This window comes from Pseudophryne corroboree, chromosome 9, assembly GCF_028390025.1.
Source record: "Pseudophryne corroboree isolate aPseCor3 chromosome 9, aPseCor3.hap2, whole genome shotgun sequence".
NCBI classification, from domain to species: Eukaryota; Metazoa; Chordata; class Amphibia; order Anura; family Myobatrachidae; genus Pseudophryne; species Pseudophryne corroboree.
This window is the reverse complement of record NC_086452.1, coordinates 229,888,524-229,894,746: the sequence shown is the minus strand read 5'-3', so window position 1 is coordinate 229,894,746 and position 6,223 is coordinate 229,888,524.

Genomic DNA, 6,223 nt, shown 5'->3' with positions numbered 1-6,223 from the left:
ATGAAGCATCTCCTAACGCAATTTAAGGATGAAGTTGCGGCAGAATTCAGAGCGACTATGAAGGAATGCCAGAGATCTATTGATGAGATTGGTGGCCGCACCGATCACTTAGAAACAAAAATATGTGAAGTGGTGTCGTCGCATAATGACCTGATCTCTTCCCATGATCTGCTTCAAAATGAGGTCACAGCACTCAGAGACAAACTTTCGGAGCTGGAGGACAGATCGAGACGTAACAATATAAAGTTGCGAGGTGTTCCAGAGGCTGTCGACAATAGCGCTTTGAACGATTTTGCAGTTGACCTCTTTAGCAAACTCCTTCCCTCATACCGCTCGTCGGACTTTCTGATTGATCGCATCCATAGGCTCCCTAAAGCCAGGAACGCTCCTGATGGGGTCCCCCGAGACGTCCTTATGAGGTTACATTATTTCCATGTGAAGGAGGCAATTTTGAAAGCTGCAAGATCCTCGGATACTGCTTCGGAGGCTTTGGGCTCACTTCAGCTATTCGGAGACCTGTCCCCTGCTTCTCTAGCGAAAAGGCGCTCTCTTTACCCCATCACGTCAGTGTTACGCAAAGAGAACATTCTATACAGATGGGGATTCCCTACAAAGTTGCTTATTTCTCGAGAAGGTTCTACTGTCGTTATAACGAACGTTGAGGAGGGTAAAAAGATCCTCGCATCATGGAACTCTGCAAGCTCATCTACACACACCTCGCCTGAACGAGGCCTTCAGCGGGACTGGGCCTCGTCGGCTGCTGATCTTTGAGTATCATCTGTTCTATTATGCTTGCATTGTTTTTATATCTTTCTGATCGTTTGTTATATCATGTTTCCTATTTTACACCAGTTCCTTGGCGGATGCTTATTATGGGTGTTTATGTAAGGCCTATTTGAGTGTTGTTAGACTGTTTTTAGGTGATACCTCAACACCGTTGGTTTAATGTTTGTTGTCTGCCTCTGCTGCCCCGTCTGCCGCCCACGTCTCTTTGTCAGCTGGGTGTTCTACCCTAGATTATTATTATTTTTTTGTTTGTTTGTTTATTAATCCCGGAGGCTGGCGATGCGGGGGTCCAGAGATAGAGGTCCGAGAAACTGCATCTTGTTAAATTTTGGTTCGGGTGTGGGCAGAGTGACCACTACCCCCCCATAGAGTAATTCTGAGTCGCCATGGTTAGGCGTCCAACCGTGCCCCCGAGAGGGGTTAATGTTATGTTTCCTTTAATTGTTATTCTCCTTTTTCTTATCCTTTCTTTCCCTTTTCCTCTCCTTCTGTCTGGAAATTGTTGCACATACTTTCTACATGCCAGCTGGTTTATGATAATTTTGCAATCTTCGATACCTTTACAGTATGGTTAACATTGTTTCTATAAATGCAAAAGGTCTTAATTCCCCACATAAGAGGAAGTTAGCACTTAATTATTTTCATAAACTTAAAGCTCAAATCATAGCCGTCCAAGAGACACATTTTATTAATTCGGCCCCTCCACGGTTTACTAATGTGAGATTTCCCCATTGTTATTTGGCCAATGGACCAACGAAGAAGGAGGGGGTGGCAATCTTGGTGTCTCAACATTGCGCGTTTTCCCTCACGTCGCAATACTGCAACCCTGAGGGGAGAATTCTAATCTTGGTGGGCACTCTTGAAAATAAAGAGGTGACGATTGTTTCTTGTTATGCCCCGAACACCAAGCAACTAGCATTCTGCAGGAAACTCTGTGCTAAGGTGCAACAATTGGCCAAGGGTGCTTTACTTTTCTTGGGGGACTTTAATTTGACCCTTGACCCTTTGGTTGATAACTCTGGCAAGCGGCCCTCACTCTCCAGTCAGCTCCATAGGAATGCAAAGGGCTTTAGCCAACTATTGGCGGAATATGATCTTTTAGACCTTTGGCGCGTTAAACACCCCATGGATAGAGTCTACACATTTTATTCCCCAGTACATGCCTCTTAGTCCAGAATAGACCTAGCCTTAGCGGATAAGTGGACTCTACAGTCCATCCGTAAAATTTCCATTCTCCCAATGTCATGGTCGGATCACTCCCCACTATTTATCGAGTGGGATATTAGTAGTAGAAAGATTGCCCCGGCCCCCTGGTGCTTAGGTAAACTAAGTCTTCTTCAGCCGGAGACCAAGCAGGCTATCCAAACCACCATAGATTATTACCTCTCTGAGAACTCCCCTCAGGAGACATCCATCTTCACATTATGGTGTGCCCTCAAAGCAGTATCGCGAGGGACAGCAATTCAAACTGCGGCTAATCTTAAAAGGGAATATCGTAAAAAATTTGAACAAGCTGAGCTTGCAGTCGCTTCCTTGGAGAGTTCTCACAAGGCACATCCACATGATAAAACCCTTCTTAAATGATTGCAGGAAGCCAGAGAGGCGGTAAACGTTTTCTATTTAGCGGAAGTCCAACGCAACCTGCATAGACTGAACCAAAAATTCTATGTATATGGTAACCGGGCTGGTAGACTGCTGGCAAGGAAGTTGAGGGGCAGGAAAGCTAAAGGAAAAATTCATATTGTTCATTCGGATAGGGGCAGGAGAGTCTATGATCCTGACGAAATTGCAAATGTCTTTGCATCATATTACTCTAAACTGTACAACTTGAAGGAGGATTTCTCCACTTTTCAACCCACAGGCATGGATGTTCAAAATTTATCTGGGCAATTTTCCTCTCCCTTCGCTGTCACCGGAGTCTTGTAGCTCCCTTAGTGTGCCCTGGACTTTAGCGGAAGTCGAAAAGGCTATTGACTCCCTTCCAGCAGATAAGGCCCCGGGACCCGACGGTTATCCTTCTGGTTTCTATAAATCCTTTAAGGAGAGTTTGGCCCCGGTGCTCCTATCAGTGTATAATGAAGCCTCAGAAGCCGGGCGCTTCCCCAGGGAGATGCTGGAAGCTCAAATCATCACCATCCCCAAACCGGGAAAAACTCCCACCTCTGTCCAAAATTTTAGACCAATTGCTTTATTAAATACAGATTTGAAACTTTATGCCAAATTAATTGCCAACCGTATCAGTCCCCTCCTCCCCTCTCTTATCAACCCTGATCAAGTGGGCTTCGTGTTAAACAGACAGGCCCTAGATAATACGCGAAGAGTGATTAATGTTATTGAACATTCTGCCTGTAGAAAAGAACCCCTCCTAGTTTTGTCTTTGGATGCCGAAAAGGCGTTCGATAGATTGCACTGGGACTTTATGAGATTAACTCTAGACAAATTTGGCTTCTCTGGAAGGATCCTGGACTCTATCCTGGCTCTCTATTCCACGCCCTGTGCGAGGGTCTTTGTTAACGGATGTCTTTCTTCACCCTTTGACATGTCTAATGGCACTCGTCAGGGCTGCCCGTTATCTCCTATTATTTTTGCGTTGGCGATAGAACCTTTGGCTGCTTGCATTAGATCCCGGGACTCGATTAGTGGCCCTGTTATAGGGGGCATTTCTCACAAAATCAGTTTGTTTGCAGACGATATTTTGTTATGTCTTTCTGATCCTGAGACTTCCTTGCCAGCTCTTCATGCCGTTCTTCAAGACTATTCGGATGTCTCCTTTTATAAATTGAATACTAATAAAACTGAGGCCCTCCCACTCAATATATCTCCGACTGTGGTCTCTAGGTTGAAGGAATCGTACAAATACGCCTGGAAGTCCTGCTCCCTGAGATATCTAGGGATTAATTTATCCAGTGAAGATAATTTAATTTAATGTAATTATGCCCCGTTATTAAAAGCGTTTGCGGAGCTGACTGGGGAGTGGATGCTGCAGGAGGTGTCTTGGCTGGGTAGAGTTGCTGCTGCCAAGATGGTCTTATTGCCGAAATTAATGTATCTGTTTCGCGCCATACCAAGACCCCTTCCCAAACTCTTCTATAATAAATTTAATCAGGTCCTAATTAGGTATGTGTGGGGAGGCTCTAGGCCGAAAATTGCTAAAAAGATTCTTATTCTGCCCAAACAAACCGGTGGGGTAGCTTTCCCAGATATAGAAAAGTACCATGCTGCTTGTCTGTTAAGTCAGTCTAGAGACTGGTTTGACACTTCGAGCCTGAAACCTTGGGTTATTCTGGAGGCTTCCTATCTGAATGCTGTTACTCTCTCTGATTTGTGTTGGTTACCACCTTCTGCTGCCCGTAGTAGTAGGTTCGGATCTTGCAAGTCTATTAAAACGACCCTAGATTCATGGCATAAACTAGTGTCCTCTTCGGAAGAGATCAAATTACCGTCCCCCTGCCTGTCGTTGACCGCTCTTATGTCATTGATTCCTAACATTACACTAGAAGATTGGATTCGGAAGGGGCTCTCCACTGTGGGTGATTTTTTCTTAGGTGACGTCTTGATGTCCTTTTCTCAATTACAAGAGAGATTTGGGATTCGGACTCAAGACTTTTTCAAATATTTGCAGGTGAGAAGTTGGTTACACTCTTTTTCTCCACATCTTCACAAACCTTCTCTTCCGGCTTACATTAAAAGCCGAATGGAGACGTCCTCACACAAATATGGGATTACGTGGTGGTATCAATTTCAATTAACTAGCAGCACACAGACTAACTTCAAAGCGCAGATTTTATGGGAAAGAGACTTGAATAGATCCTTTACTGATGCAGAATGGGACAGTATATTTAAGTCTTGTTTTAAAGTCTCCAAATGTATTAACCATTCCGAAATGTTCTATAAGCTTATACAGAGGGCCTACTTCACCCCTGAAAGACAAAATAGAATCTTGCCTTCACAATCTAAATTATGTTGGAGGAAATGTGGTTCAACGGGGGATATCTTTCATATTTTCTGGGCGTGCCCACTTATACAACCACTTTGGAGTGAAGTTTTCAATATGGTTAGCATGGTTTTAGGGTTCTCCATTCCCCTGGACCCAGCTTTAGCGTTATTTCATTTGTACATAGACCACCTCTCCGCAGGTGATCGCTATGTCTTGGGGCATATCCTGATAGCTACTAAAGCTGCTATAGCCCAATTGTGGAAATCTGAGAATCTTCCTTCCCTAGCGTCTATTCAAAATAAGATTCACAAACACTACATTTTTGAAACAGCGGAAGCTAAATATTCTTCCTCAGCTAATTCTATTCACCTGAAATGGTTAGGTTGGTCCGACTATAGGGGGAGAGAAGGTAGGCTAACCGTCTATAGCTCTCCAATTGATTTATCTGTGCTTCACCCCACCTAGACTGACTGCTTTAAGAATGTTGTAATATCAGACAATTTTTTTGTTTTTTTGGTTTGTGCTATGCCTCTTTTTTTTGTGTGTTTTTTTGTTTTTTTTGTTTCTGAACGCCCAATGTAACCAATTGTATATTCATCCAACTATGCGTTAATAGTGCTTTGATTATGGTAACCATTCCGGACTGCCCCTATGTTTCCCTTTATCTCTTTTTTCTGTTCCCCATTTCTGTGTGAAAAATCTTCAATAAAAATTTAATGTTTAAAAAAAAAAACAATTTATTAATTGTGACTCAGAATACTGTGTTTATGTACTACAGTGTTCATGCTCCCTTCAGTATGTGGGGAGAACGACTAGGTCCCTAAAATCAAGATTTAGAGAACACAGACTTAACATCATAAAGAAACTACAAACTCATAGCGTATCCCGACATTTTTCCAGGGTACATAATGGTGATCCATCATCCCTAACCGTGTTAGGTGTAGAGCAGTTCACTAGCACAAAAAGGGGAGGAGACCAATTCCGAAAACTTTGTGTAGGGGAGTCCTCATGGATTTTCAGGCTGGATACTCTCCATCCTGAAGGTCTTAATGAAGCTCTCGATTATACCTGTCTAGACTAAACCATAGATTTAAAGTCTCTTATTTATAAGTTCTGGTGTAATTTATTATTAATCAAAACAGATATTCCATTTTTGTATATCTTTACATGTATGCACTGTTACGTCGGTGTATTTGTATAGTTAATATGTTGCTATATAGATCCTTAACACTGCCAATTATAATAGGATCTATTTATACAATAGGTCACAATAGCAGTTGAAGAGTTATTGTCCTTCTTACGTTGTTATTATTATAAATATGTTTATTTTTATTTTTTATTTTTATTTTTATCTTTATATTTATTTTTATATATAATTTTTTATATATATTTTTTATATATATTTTTTATATCAATATTACTTGAAAATTAAATTTTAATACATACAAAGCATTATTTGACTGTTCACTGGGGATAGAGGCTGCTCTCCCCAGTACGCAT